The sequence below is a fragment of the Idiotropiscis lumnitzeri genome, unplaced genomic scaffold, assembly GCF_059441095.1.
Source record: "Idiotropiscis lumnitzeri isolate Australia: NSW breed Sydney's pygmy pipehorse unplaced genomic scaffold, RoL_Ilum_1.0 HiC_scaffold_313, whole genome shotgun sequence".
NCBI lineage: Eukaryota > Metazoa > Chordata > Actinopteri > Syngnathiformes > Syngnathidae > Idiotropiscis > Idiotropiscis lumnitzeri.
The window spans coordinates 10,001-25,000 of NW_028283851.1; the positions used below are offsets into that span (position 1 = coordinate 10,001).

Here is a 15,000-nt window from a genome sequence, read left to right on the forward strand (position 1 = left end):
CTGATTCCCCGTTACCCGTTGTCACCATGGTAGGCGCAGAAAGTACCATCGAAAGTTGATAGGGCAGACATTCGAATGAGACGTCGCCGCCGCGGGGGGGCCGGCGATCGGCTCGGGCGTTATCTAGAGTCACCAAAGGGGGGGCCGGGCCGGCGGCACCGCGGAGACCGACAGCCCGCCGGCTGTGAAAGCCGGCGGGCCCGCTGCACCGCGGCAAACCGAACCCGCGTGGGTTTTGGGTCTGATAAATGCGCGCGTCCCCGCGGAGACGGGTCGGCGCTCGTTTGCATGTATTAGCTCTAGAATTGCCACAGTTATCCAAGTAACGGTGGAGCGATCAAAGGAACCATAACTGATTTAATGAGCCATTCGCAGTTTCACTGTATCGGAACCGTGTGTACTTAGACTTGCATGGCTTAATCTTTGAGACAAGCATATGCTACTGGCAGGATCAACCAGGTAGCCCTCGCGTCCGGCGGTCTGTGTTTCTTGCATTGGAACCGGAGCTGAGCGGGGAGCCGGGCGCGGGGACCGGGCGGCGCCCGCGGGAGACGGCCTCCCGCGGGGTTACCCCCGGCGGCACCCCAGCCTCCCTCGTTGTTTTTTCTCTCTCATTTTTTTCGGACGTGGGCTACCGAAATTTCCGTTACCGATTCAGCCCCCGTGCGCGGTGAGGAAGTCGGCTGGGCCTCGGTATGTACTCGGTCCGTAGAGGCCGCGTTACCGCGTGGCGGTCAGTCGCGGGAGGGAGCCGGAGCCGCCCGCACGCCCGCGACCGCAACACGCACTCGGAGGCGGCGTCTTCTGACAGACGCCGGTAGGGTTTGAGAAACATGCTTTTTCGGAAAGGACCGCTCGGCTGACGCGGGCCTGGGCTCCCGCACCCCTCTCGTGGCGGGGCACCCGCGAGCGCGGCGGAACTCCCGTGTAGGGCATCTCTGGGCCCGTGTGGCCGACGGGCACGCGACAGGGTCGTCTCGGTCTCGCGACGAAAGCGGTTTCGCGCTGGTTGGTGCGCTAGAGGTCGATCCGCAGGCCGAAGGAACCGTCCACCCGAACACCCCGGCGCGAGGCCGGGGCCGGCAGGGGCCCTCCGATGGCGGGTCATGATTGCCAATCGGTCAGTGGTTGTGTGTGTGCTGCGGTGCCGGCCAACGCTCAGAGGTCGACCCGCAGGCCGAAGGAACCGTCCACCCGAACACCCCGGCGCGAGGCCGGGGCCGGCAGGGGCCCTCCGATGGCGGGTCATGATTGCCAATCGGTCAGTGGTTATGTGTGTGCTGCGGTGCTGCGGTGCCGGCCAACGCTCAGAGGTCGACCCGCAGGCCGAAGGAACCGTCCACCCGAACACCCCGGCGCGAGGCCGGGGCCGGCAGGGGCCCTCCGATGGCGGGTCATGATTGCCAATCGGTCAGTGGTTGTGTGTGCTGCGGTGGGGCCGGGAGGACCGCTCCTCCTGCGTCGGACCCGGGTCATGGGAAGTGCCGTGTGGCGGTGGTGGGGCCGGGAGGACCGCTCCTCCTGCGTCGGACCCGAGTCATGGGAAGTGCCGTGTGGCGGGGCCGGGAGGACCGCTCCTCCTGCGTCGGACCCGAGTCATAGGAAGTGCCGTGTGGCGGGGCCGGGAGGACCGCTCCTCCTGCGTCGGACCCGAGTCATAGGAAGTGCCGTGTGGCGGGGCCGGGAGGACCGCTCCTCCTGCGTCGGACCCGAGTCATAGGAAGTGCCGTGTGGTGGGGCCGGGAGGACCGCTCCTCCTGCGTCGGACCCGAGTCATAGGAAGTGCCGTGTTGCGCTGGTGGGGCCGTGCCCGCCAACAGCCTTCAGTGGTCGGATACCACGTTTGCAAGCTCCCCGCTGGAATGGGGACTTAGAAGAAATGAGGGGAAAATTCCCCCGGAGCTCCGTGCCTGAGGGCGGGCTGTGAGCCGCGCCGCGTCCGCCAACAGCCTTCCATGGTCGGACACCATTGTTCGCAAGTTGCCCGCTGGAATGGGCACATAGAAGAAATTTCGAGGATAACATCCACCAGAGCGCCAGGGCGGCCGTTATTGCAGTATGCGTCCGCCTGGCAGCTCTCTTCCGCGGGAACCATTGGGCAATTTCTTTCACGGAGGTGGACATAGAAGAATTTTTGTTTCTAAAAACGTGGTTCCTAAAAATGTGCCCCAGGTGTTTTGGAAAACCCGGGTAAACCTGGGAAGTAGGCAAATGACCCTCTGACTAGGGGGAAAAACGTTTGCCTACTGCAGCGCCCCTAATGCAATTCGGCGGAACTGCAACGCCCCTGGTCGCCTAAACGCTACCCCTGGTCGCCTAAACCTCACCCCTGGTCGCCTAAACCTCACCCCTGGTCGCCTAAACCTCACCCCTGGTCGCCTAAAAGTCACCCCTGGTCGCCTAAATTGTCAACCCCTGGTCACCTAAATTGTCAACCCCTGGTCGCCTAAAGGGGACTTAGAAGAAATGAGGGGGCAAATTCCCCCGGAGCTCCGTGCCTGAGGGCGGGCTGTGAGCCGCGCCGCGTCCGCCAACAGCCTTCAGTGGTCGGATACAATGTTTGAAAGGTCCCCGCTGGAAAGGGGACTTAGAAGAAATGAGGCAAATTTCCCCGGAGCTCCGTGCCTGAGGGCGGGCTGTGAGCCGCGCCGCGTCCGCCAACAGCCTTCAGTGGTCGGATACAATGTTTGAAAGTTCCCCGCTGGAAAGGGGACTTAGAAGAAATGAGGCAAATTTCCCCGGAGCTCCGTGCCTGAGGGCGGGCTGTGAGCCGCGCCGCGTCCGCCAACAGCCTTCCTTTGGTCGGATACAATGTTTGAAAGGTCCCCGCTGGAAAGGGGACTTAGAAGAAATGAGGCAAATTTCCCCGGAGCTCCGTGCCTGAGGGCGGGCTGTGAGCCGCGCCGCGCCCGCCAACAGCCTTCAGTGGTCGGATACAATGTTTGAAAGGTCCCCGCTGGAAAGGGGACTTAGAAGAAATGAGGCAAATTTCCCCGGAGCTCCGTGCCTGAGGGCGGGCTGTGAGCATCGCCGCGCCCGCCAACAGCCTTCAGTGGTCGGATACAATGTTTGAAAGTTCCCCGCTGGAAAGGGGACTTAGAAGAAATGAGGCAAATTTCCCCGGAGCTCCGTGCCTGAGGGCGGGCTGTGAGCCGCGCCGCGCCCGCCAACAGCCTTCCACGGTCGGATACAATGTTTCAAAGTTCCCCGCTGGAAAGGGGACTTAGAAGAATTGAGTAAAATTCACCCGGAGCTCCGTGCCCGAGGGCCGGCTATGAGCCGCGCCGTGCCCGCCAACAGCCTTCCACGGTCGGATACAATGTTTCAAAGTTCCCCGCTGGAAAGGGGACTTAGAAGAAATTTGTAAAAATTCATCCGGAGCTCCGTGCCCGAGGGCCGGCTATGAGCCGCGCCGTGCCCGCCAACAGCCTTCCACGGTCGGATACAATGTTTCAAAGTTCCCCGCTGGAAAGGGGACTTAGAAGAAATTTGTAAAAATTCACCCGGAGCTCCGTGCCCGAGGGCCGGCTATGAGCCGCGCCGTGCCCGCCAACAGCCTTCCACGGTCGGATACAATGTTTCAAAGTTCCCCGCTGGAAAGGGGACTTAGAAGAAATTTGTAAAATTCACCCGGAGCTCCGTGCCTGAGGGCCGGCTATGAGCCGCGCCGTGCCCGCCAACAGCCTTCCACGGTCGGATACAATGTTTCAAAGTTCCCCGCTGGAAAGGGGACTTAGAAGAAATTTGTAAAAATTCACCCGGAGCTCCGTGCCCGAGGGCCGGCTATGAGCCGCGCCGTGCCCGCCAACAGCCTTCCACGGTCGGATACAATGTTTCAAAGTTCCCCGCTGGAAAGGGGACTTAGAAGAAATTTGTAAAATTCACCCGGAGCTCCGTGCCTGAGGGCCGGCTATGAGCCGCGCCGTGCCCGCCAACAGCCTTCCACGGTCGGATACAATGTTTCAAAGTTCCCCGCTGGAAAGGGGACTTAGAAGAAATTTGTAAAAATTCACCCGGAGCTCCGTGCCCGAGGGCCGGCTATGAGCCGCGCCGCGCCCGCCAACAGCCTTCCACGGTCGGATACAATGTTTCAAAGTTCCCCGCTGGAAAGGGGACTTAGAAGAAATTTGTGAAAATTCACCCGGAGCTCCGTGCCTGAGGGCCGGCTATGAGCCGCGCCGTGCCCGCCAACAGCCTTCCACGGTCGGATACAATGTTTCAAAGTTCCCCGCTGGAAAGGGGACTTAGAAGAAATTTGTGAAAATTCACCCGGAGCTCCGTGCCCGAGGGCCGGCTATGAGCCGCGCCGTGCCCGCCAACAGCCTTCCACGGTCGGATACAATGTTTCAAAGTTCCCCGCTGGAAAGGGGACTTAGAAGAAATTTGTGAAAATTCACCCGGAGCTCCGTGCCCGAGGGCCGGCTATGAGCCGCGCCGTGCCCGCCAACAGCCTTCCACGGTCGGATACAATGTTTCAAAGTTCCCCGCTGGAAAGGGGACTTAGAAGAATTGAGTAAAATTCACCCGGAGCTCCGTGCCTGAGGGCCGGCTATGAGCCGCGCCGCGCCCGCCAACAGCCTTCCACGGTCGGATACAATGTTTCAAAGTTCCCCGCTGGAAAGGGGACTTAGAAGAAATTTGTGAAAATTCACCCGGAGCTCCGTGCCCGAGGGCCGGCTATGAGCCGCGCCGCGCCCGCCAACAGCTTTCCACGGTCGGATACAATGTTTCAAAGTTCCCCGCTGGAAAGGGGACTTAGAAGAAATTTGTGAAAATTCACCCGGAGCTCCGTGCCCGAGGGCCGGCTATGAGCCGCGCCGTGCCCGCCAACAGCCTTCCACGGTCGGATACAATGTTTCAAAGTTCCCCGCTGGAAAGAGGACTTAGAAGAAATTTGTGAAAATTCACCCGGAGCTCCGTGCCCGAGGGCCGGCTATGAGCCGCGCCGTGCCCGCCAACAGCCTTCCACGGTCGGATACAATGTTTCAAAGTTCCCCGCTGGAAAGGGGACTTAGAAGAAATTTGTGAAAATTCACCCGGAGCTCCGTGCCCGAGGGCCGGCTATGAGCCGCGCCGCGCCCGCCAACAGCCTTCCACGGTCGGATACAATGTTTCAAAGTTCCCCGCTGGAAAGGGGACTTAGAAGAAATTAGGCAACTTTCCCCGGAGCTCCATGCCTGAGTGCGGGCTGTTTGCCGCGCCGTGCCCGCCAACAGCCTTCAGTGGTCGGATACAATGTTTCAAAGTTCCCCGCTGGAAAGGGGACTTAGAAGAAATTATGAATATTTTTGTTTCTAAAAACGTGATCCCTGAAAATGTGCCCCAGGTGTTTTGGAAAACCCGGGTAAACCTGGGAAGTAGGCAAATGACCCTCTGACTAGGGGGGAAGAACGTTTGCCTACTGCAGCGCCCCTAATGCAATTCGGCGGAACTGCAACGCCCCTGGTCGCCTAAACGCTACCCCTGGTCGCCTAAAAGCTACCCCTGGTCGCCTAAAAGCTACCCCTGGTCGCCTAAAAGCTACCCCTGGTCGCCTAAACGCTACCCCTGGTCGCCTAAACGCTACCCCTGGTCGCCTAAACGCTTCCCCTGGTCACCTAAACGCTACCCCTGGTCGCCTAAACGCTACCCCTGGTCGCCTAACTGACCCCTCGTGTGTGGGGATCAACGTTTGCCTACTAGGGCGTCCTCCGGCGGCCTCTCGGCAGTACTGCAGGCCCATTTTAGCCGAGCCCATTGAAATGAATGGGGGAATTTTATACGTTTTTGCCTTTTTTTTCCCCCCTCGTTCTTTTTGTATTTATTCATTTATTTCAACTTTTACCGACTCAACCGCCCTCCGGCGTGCCCTCGGCGGTCCCGCAAGCCCAATTCGGCCGAGCCCATTGAAATGAATGGGGGAATTTTATACGTTTTTGCCTTTTTTCCCCCCCCCTCGTTCTTTTTGTATTTATTCATTTATTTCAACTTTTACCGACTCAACCGCCCTCCGGCGTGCCCTCGGCGGTCCCGCAAGCCCAATTCGGCCGAGCCCATTGAAATGAATGGGGGAATTTTATACGTTTTTGCCTTTTTTTCTCCCCCCCTCGTCCTTTTTGTATTTATTCATTTATTTCAACTTTTACCGACTCAACCGCCCTCCGGCGTGCCCTCGGCGGTCCCGCAAGCCCAATTCGGCCGAGCCCATTGAAATGAATGGGGGAATTTTATACGTTTTTGCCTTATTTCCCCCCCCCTCGTCCTTTTTGTATTTATTCATTTATTTCAACTTTTACCGACTCAACCGCCCTCCGGCGTGCCCTCGGCGGTCCCGCAAGCCCAATTCGGCCGAGCCCATTGAAATGAATGGGGGAATTTTATACGTTTTTGCCTTTTTTTTCCCCCCCTCGTCCTTTTTGTATTTATTCATTTATTTCAACTTTTACCGACTCAACCGCCCTCCGGCGTGCCCTCGGCGGTCCCGCAAGCCCAATTCGGCCGAGCCCATTGAAATGAATGGGGGAATTTTATACGTTTTTGCCTTATTTCCCCCCCCCTCGTCCTTTTTGTATTTATTCATTTATTTCAACTTTTACCGACTCAACCGCCCTCCGGCGTGCCCTCGGCGGTCCCGCAAGCCCAATTCGGCCGAGCCCATTGAAATGAATGGGGGAATTTTATACGTTTTTGCCTTATTTCCCCCCCCCCTCGTCCTTTTTGTATTTATTCATTTATTTCAACTTTTACCGACTCAACCGCCCTCCGGCGTGCCCTCGGCGGTCCCGCAAGCCCAATTCGGCCGAGCCCATTGAAATGAATGGGGGAATTTTATACGTTTTTGCCTTTTTTTTTCCCCCCTCGTCCTTTTTGTATTTATTCATTTATTTCAACTTTTACCGACTCAACCGCCCTCCGGCGTGCCCTCGGCGGTCCCGCAAGCCCAATTCGGCCGAGCCCATTGAAATGAATGGGGGAATTTTATACGTTTTTGCCTTTTTCCCCCCCCCCCTCGTTCTTTTTGTATTTATTCATTTATTTCAACTTTTACCGACTCAACCGCCCTCCGGCGTGCCCTCGGCGGTCCCGCAAGCCCAATTCGGCCGAGCCCATTGAAATGAATGGGGGAATTTTATACGTTTTTGCCTTTTTCCCCCCCCCCTCGTTCTTTTTGTATTTATTCATTTATTTCAACTTTTACCGACTCAACCGCCCTCCGGCGTGCCCTCGGCGGTCCCGCAAGCCCAATTCGGCCGAGCCCATTGAAATGAATGGGGGAATTTTATACGTTTTTGCCTTTTTTTCCCCCCCCCTCGTCCTTTTTGTATTTATTCATTTATTTCAACTTTTACCGACTCAACCGCCCTCCGGCGTGCCCTCGGCGGTCCCGCAAGCCCAATTCGGCCGAGCCCATTGAAATGAATGGGGGAATTTTATACGTTTTTGCCTTTTTTTTTCCCCCCTCGTCCTTTTTGTATTTATTTACTTATTTCAACCTTTACCGACTTAGGGGCCGCTTTGCACCGCCTGTGCCCGGGGAAGGTGCTCCTATTCGGGCCAAGTGTGACACACGCCCGCCCTCCTCCTCCGGAGCTTCCATTAGGGTAGACTTAGGGGCCGCTTGGCACCGCCTGTGCCCGGGGAAGGTGCTCATATTCGGCTTCACTGTCAGGCAGCATGCACTCCTCCTCCGGAGCTTCCATTTGGGCAAACTTAGGGGCCGCTTGGCACCGCCCGTGCCCGGGGAAGGTGCTCCTATTCGGGCCAAGTGTGACACACGCCCGCACTCCTCCTCCGGAGCTTCCATTTGGGCAAACTTAGGGGCCGCTTGGCACCGTCTGTGCCCGGGGAAGGTGCTCATATTCGGCTTCACTGTCAGGCAGCATGCACTCCTCCTCCGGAGCTTCCATTTGGGCAAACTTAGGGGCCGCTTGGCACCGCCTGTGCCCGGGGAAGGTGCTCATATTCGGCTTCACTGTCACACAGCGTGCACTCCTCCTCCGGAGCTTCCATTTGGGCAAACTTAGGGGCCGCTTGGCACCGTCTGTGCCCGGGGAAGGTGCTCATATTCGGGCCAAGTGTGACACACGCCCGCACTCCTCCTCCGGAGCTTCCATGAGGGTAGACTTAGGGGCCGCTTGGCACCGTCTGTGCCCGGGGAAGGTGCTCATATTCGGGCCAAGTGTGACACACGCCCGCACTCCTCCTCCGGAGCTTCCATAAGGGCAAACTTAGGGGCCGCTTGGCACCGTCTGTGCCCGGGGAAGGTGCTCCTATTCGGCTTCACTGTCACACAGCATGCACTCCTCCTCCGGAGCTTCCATAAGGGCAAACTTAGGGGCCGCTTGGCACCGTCTGTGCCCGGGGAAGGTGCTCCTATTCGGCTTCACTGTCACACAGCATGCACTCCTCCTCCGGAGCTTCCATAAGGGCAAACTTAGGGGCCGCTTGGCACCGTCTGTGCCCGGGGAAGGTGCTCCTATTCGGCTTCACTGTCACACAGCATGCACTCCTCCTCCGGAGCTTCCATGAGGGTAGACTTAGGGGCCGCTTGGCACCGCCTGTGCCCGGGGAAGGTGCTCATATTCGGCTTCACTGTCCGGAGCTTCCATTAGGGCAAACTTAGGGGCCACTTGGCACCGCCTGTGCCCGGGGAAGGTGCTCCTCTCCGGGCTAAGTGTGACACACGCCCGCACTCCTCCTCCGGAGCTTCCATTAGGGCAAACTTAGGGGCCGCTTGGCACCGCCTGTGCCCGGGGAAGGTGCTCATATTCGGCTTCACTGTCAGGCAGCATGCACTCCTCCTCCGGAGCTTCCATTTGGGCAAACTTAGGGGCCGCTTGGCACCGTCTGTGCCCGGGGAAGGTGCTCCTATTCGGGCCAAGTGTGACACACGCCCGCACTCCTCCTCCGGAGCTTCCATTAGGGCAAACTTAGGGGCCGCTTGGCACCGCCTGTGCACGGGGAAGGTGCTCCTATTCGGCTTCACTGTCACACAGCATGCACTCCTCCTCCGGAGCTTCCATAAGGGCAAACTTAGGGGCCGCTTGGCACCGTCTGTGCCCGGGGAAGGTGCTCCTATTCGGGCCAAGTGTGACACACGCCCGCACTCCTCCTCCGGAGCTTCCATAAGGGTAGACTTAGGGGCCGCTTGGCACCGTCTGTGCCCGGGGAAGGTGCTCCTATTCGGCTTCACTGTCACACAGCATGCACTCCTCCTCCGGAGCTTCCATAAGGGCAAACTTAGGGGCCGCTTGGCACCGTCTGTGCCCGGGGAAGGTGCTCCTATTCGGCTTCACTGTCAGGCAGCATGCACTCCTCCTCCGGAGCTTCCATAAGGGTAGACTTAGGGGCCGCTTGGCACGGCCTGTGCCCGGGGAAGGTCCTCATATTCGGGCCAAGTGTGACACACGCCCGCCCTCCTCCTCCGGAGTTTCCATGAGGGTAAACTTAGGGGCCGCTTGGCACCGCCTGTGCCCGGGGAAGGTGCTCATATTCGGGCCAAGTGTGACACACGCCCGCACTCCTCCTCCGGAGCTTCCATTTGGGCAAACTTAGGGGCCGCTTGGCACCGCCTGTGCCCGGGGAAGGTGCTCATATTCGGCTTCACTGTCAGGCAGCATGCACTCCTCCTCCGGAGCTTCCATTTGGGCAAACTTAGGGGCCGCTTGGCACCGCCTGTGCCCGGGGAAGGTGCTCATATTCGGCTTCACTGTCAGGCAGCATGCACTCCTCCTCCGGAGCTTCCATTAGGGCAAACTTAGGGGCCGCTTGGCACCGTCTGTGCCCGGGGAAGGTGCTCCTATTCGGCTTCACTGTCATGCAGCATGCACTCCTCCTCCGGAGCTTCCATTTGGGCAAACTTAGGGGCCGCTTGGCACCGTCTGTGCCCGGGGAAGGTGCTCATATTCGGCTTCACTGTCAGGCAGCATGCACTCCTCCTCCGGAGCTTCCATTTGGGCAAACTTAGGGGCCGCTTGGCACCGCCTGTGCCCGGGGAAGGTGCTCATATTCGGCTTCACTGTCACACAGCGTGCACTCCTCCTCCGGAGCTTCCATTTGGGCAAACTTAGGGGCCGCTTGGCACCGTCTGTGCCCGGGGAAGGTGCTCATATTCGGGCCAAGTGTGACACACGCCCGCACTCCTCCTCCGGAGCTTCCATGAGGGTAGACTTAGGGGCCGCTTGGCACCGTCTGTGCCCGGGGAAGGTGCTCATATTCGGGCCAAGTGTGACACACGCCCGCACTCCTCCTCCGGAGCTTCCATAAGGGCAAACTTAGGGGCCGCTTGGCACCGTCTGTGCCCGGGGAAGGTGCTCCTATTCGGCTTCACTGTCACACAGCATGCACTCCTCCTCCGGAGCTTCCATAAGGGCAAACTTAGGGGCCGCTTGGCACCGTCTGTGCCCGGGGAAGGTGCTCCTATTCGGCTTCACTGTCACACAGCATGCACTCCTCCTCCGGAGCTTCCATAAGGGCAAACTTAGGGGCCGCTTGGCACCGTCTGTGCCCGGGGAAGGTGCTCCTATTCGGCTTCACTGTCACACAGCATGCACTCCTCCTCCGGAGCTTCCATGAGGGTAGACTTAGGGGCCACTTGGCACCGCCTGTGCCCGGGGAAGGTGCTCATATTCGGCTTCACTGTCCGGAGCTTCCATTAGGGCAAACTTAGGGGCCACTTGGCACCGCCTGTGCCCGGGGAAGGTGCTCCTCTCCGGGCTAAGTGTGACACACGCCCGCACTCCTCCTCCGGAGCTTCCATTAGGGCAAACTTAGGGGCCGCTTGGCACCGCCTGTGCCCGGGGAAGGTGCTCATATTCGGCTTCACTGTCAGGCAGCATGCACTCCTCCTCCGGAGCTTCCATTTGGGCAAACTTAGGGGCCGCTTGGCACCGTCTGTGCCCGGGGAAGGTGCTCCTATTCGGGCCAAGTGTGACACACGCCCGCACTCCTCCTCCGGAGCTTCCATTAGGGCAAACTTAGGGGCCGCTTGGCACCGCCTGTGCACGGGGAAGGTGCTCCTATTCGGCTTCACTGTCACACAGCATGCACTCCTCCTCCGGAGCTTCCATAAGGGCAAACTTAGGGGCCGCTTGGCACCGTCTGTGCCCGGGGAAGGTGCTCCTATTCGGGCCAAGTGTGACACACGCCCGCACTCCTCCTCCGGAGCTTCCATAAGGGTAGACTTAGGGGCCGCTTGGCACCGCCTGTGCCCGGGGAAGGTGCTCATATTCGGCTTCACTGTCACACAGCGTGCACTCCTCCTCCGGAGCTTCCATTTGGGCAAACTTAGGGGCCGCTTGGCACCGTCTGTGCCCGGGGAAGGTGCTCCTATTCGGGCCAAGTGTGACACACGCCCGCACTCCTCCTCCGGAGCTTCCATTAGGGCAAACTTAGGGGCCGCTTGGCACCGCCTGTGCACGGGGAAGGTGCTCCTATTCGGCTTCACTGTCAGGCAGCATGCACTCCTCCTCCGGAGCTTCCATTTGGGCAAACTTAGGGGCCGCTTGGCACCGCCCGTGCCCGGGGAAGGTGCTCCTATTCGGCTTCACTGTCATGCAGCATGCACTCCTCCTCCGGAGCTTCCATTTGGGCAAACTTAGGGGCCGCTTGGCACCGTCTGTGCCCGGGGAAGGTGCTCATATTCGGCTTCACTGTCAGGCAGCATGCACTCCTCCTCCGGAGCTTCCATTTGGGCAAACTTAGGGGCCGCTTGGCACCGCCTGTGCCCGGGGAAGGTGCTCATATTCGGCTTCACTGTCACACAGCGTGCACTCCTCCTCCGGAGCTTCCATTTGGGCAAACTTAGGGGCCGCTTGGCACCGTCTGTGCCCGGGGAAGGTGCTCATATTCGGGCCAAGTGTGACACACGCCCGCACTCCTCCTCCGGAGCTTCCATGAGGGTAGACTTAGGGGCCGCTTGGCACCGTCTGTGCCCGGGGAAGGTGCTCATATTCGGGCCAAGTGTGACACACGCCCGCACTCCTCCTCCGGAGCTTCCATAAGGGCAAACTTAGGGGCCGCTTGGCACCGTCTGTGCCCGGGGAAGGTGCTCCTATTCGGCTTCACTGTCACACAGCATGCACTCCTCCTCCGGAGCTTCCATAAGGGCAAACTTAGGGGCCGCTTGGCACCGTCTGTGCCCGGGGAAGGTGCTCCTATTCGGCTTCACTGTCACACAGCATGCACTCCTCCTCCGGAGCTTCCATAAGGGCAAACTTAGGGGCCGCTTGGCACCGTCTGTGCCCGGGGAAGGTGCTCCTATTCGGCTTCACTGTCACACAGCATGCACTCCTCCTCCGGAGCTTCCATGAGGGTAGACTTAGGGGCCACTTGGCACCGCCTGTGCCCGGGGAAGGTGCTCATATTCGGCTTCACTGTCCGGAGCTTCCATTAGGGCAAACTTAGGGGCCACTTGGCACCGCCTGTGCCCGGGGAAGGTGCTCCTCTCCGGGCTAAGTGTGACACACGCCCGCACTCCTCCTCCGGAGCTTCCATTAGGGCAAACTTAGGGGCCGCTTGGCACCGCCTGTGCCCGGGGAAGGTGCTCATATTCGGCTTCACTGTCAGGCAGCATGCACTCCTCCTCCGGAGCTTCCATTTGGGCAAACTTAGGGGCCGCTTGGCACCGTCTGTGCCCGGGGAAGGTGCTCCTATTCGGGCCAAGTGTGACACACGCCCGCACTCCTCCTCCGGAGCTTCCATTAGGGCAAACTTAGGGGCCGCTTGGCACCGCCTGTGCACGGGGAAGGTGCTCCTATTCGGCTTCACTGTCACACAGCATGCACTCCTCCTCCGGAGCTTCCATAAGGGCAAACTTAGGGGCCGCTTGGCACCGTCTGTGCCCGGGGAAGGTGCTCCTATTCGGGCCAAGTGTGACACACGCCCGCACTCCTCCTCCGGAGCTTCCATAAGGGTAGACTTAGGGGCCGCTTGGCACCGCCTGTGCCCGGGGAAGGTGCTCATATTCGGCTTCACTGTCACACAGCGTGCACTCCTCCTCCGGAGCTTCCATTTGGGCAAACTTAGGGGCCGCTTGGCACCGTCTGTGCCCGGGGAAGGTGCTCATATTCGGGCCAAGTGTGACACACGCCCGCACTCCTCCTCCGGAGCTTCCATGAGGGTAGACTTAGGGGCCGCTTGGCACCGCCTGTGCCCGGGGAAGGTGCTCATAGTCGGCTTCACTGTCAGGCAGCATGCACTCCTCCTCCGGAGCTTCCATTTGGGCAAACTTAGGGGCCGCTTGGCACCGTCTGTGCCCGGGGAAGGTGCTCATATTCGGGCCAAGTGTGACACACGCCCGCACTCCTCCTCCGGAGCTTCCATTTGGGCAAACTTAGGGGCCGCTTGGCACCGCCTGTGCCCGGGGAAGGTGCTCATATTCGGGCCAAGTGTGACACACGCCCGCACTCCTCCTCCGGAGCTTCCATTTGGGCAAACTTAGGGGCCGCTTGGCACCGCCTGTGCCCGGGGAAGGTGCTCATATTCGGGCCAAGTGTGACACACGCCCGCACTCCTCCTCCGGAGCTTCCATAAGGGCAAACTTAGGGGCCGCTTGGCACCGTCTGTGCCCGGGGAAGGTGCTCCTCTCCGGGCTAAGTGTGACACACGCCCGCACTCCTCCCCCGGAGCTTCCATTAGGGCAAACTTAGGGGCCGCTTGGCACCGCCTGTGCCCGGGGAAGGTGCTCATATTCGGCTTCACTGTCAGGCAGCATGCACTCATCCTCCGGAGCTTCCATAAGGGCAAACTTAGGGGCCGCTTGGCACCGCCTGTGCCCGGGGAAGGTGCTCCTCTCCGGGCTAAGTGTGACACACGCCCGCACTCCTCCCCCGGAGCTTCCATTAGGGCAAACTTAGGGGCCGCTTGGCACCGCCTGTGCCCGGGGAAGGTGCTCATATTCGGCTTCACTGTCAGGCAGCATGCACTCCTCCTCCGGAGCTTCCATTTGGGCAAACTTAGGGGCCGCTTGGCACCGTCTGTGCCCGGGGAAGGTGCTCCTATTCGGGCCAAGTGTGACACACGCCCGCACTCCTCCTCCGGAGCTTCCATTAGGGCAAACTTAGGGGCCGCTTGGCACCGCCTGTGCACGGGGAAGGTGCTCCTATTCGGCTTCACTGTCAGGCAGCATGCACTCCTCCTCCGGAGCTTCCATTTGGGCAAACTTAGGGGCCGCTTGGCACCGCCCGTGCCCGGGGAAGGTGCTCCTATTCGGCTTCACTGTCATGCAGCATGCACTCCTCCACCGGAGCTTCCATTTGGGCAAACTTAGGGGCCGCTTGGCACCGCCTGTGCCCGGGGAAGGTGCTCCTATTCGGGCCAAGTGTGACACACGCCCGCACTCCTCCTCCGGAGCTTCCATTTGGGCAAACTTAGGGGACGCTTGGCACCGCCCGTGCCCGGGGAAGGTGCTCATATTCGGGCTAAGTGTGACAGACGCCGGCCTATTACCCCCGGAGCGATGGAGCTGGGGGCGCTCGCTCCCCGCCCGTGCCCGGGGAAGGTGCTCCTCTCCGGCCTAAGTGTGGCAGACGCCGGCCTATTACCCCCAGAGCGATGGAGCTGGGGGGCGCTCGCTCCCCGCCCGTGCCCGGGGAAGGTGCTCCTCTCCGGGCTAAGTGTGGCAGACGCCGGCCTATTACCCCCGGGGCGATGGAGCTGGGGGGCGCTCGCTCCCTGCCTGTGCCCGGGGAAGGTGCTCATCTCCGGGCTAAGTGTGGCAGACGCCGGCCTATTACCCCCGGAGCGATGGAGCTGGGGGGCGCTCGCTCCCTGCCTGTGCCCGGGGAAGGTGCTCATCTCCGGGCTAAGTGTGGCAGACGCCGGCCTATTACCCCCGGAGCGATGGAGCTGGGGGGCGCTCGCTCCCTGCCTGTGCCCGGGGAAGGTGCTCATTTCCGGGCTAAGTGTGGCAGACGCCGGCCTATTACCCCCGGAGCGATGGAGCTGGGGGGCGCTCGCTCCCTGCCTGTGCCCGGGGAAGGTGCTCCTCTCCAGCCCCAGGTCGCCTAACCCCCTTACCCC

At 60.2% G+C, this 15,000-nt stretch overlaps 1 non-coding gene across 1 annotated transcript in view; it reads right to left on the reverse strand.

Annotated features, from left to right (window-relative positions):
- LOC148314351 (18S ribosomal RNA) overlaps positions 1–462 on the reverse strand; it is a 1,933-nt gene extending 1,471 nt beyond the window's left edge. The window contains exon 1 of the ribosomal RNA XR_015841813.1: positions 1–462. This exon is cut by the window's left edge and continues 1,471 nt beyond it. This is a non-coding gene — a ribosomal RNA (18S ribosomal RNA).
- Positions 463–15,000: the final 14,538 nt, after the last annotated feature.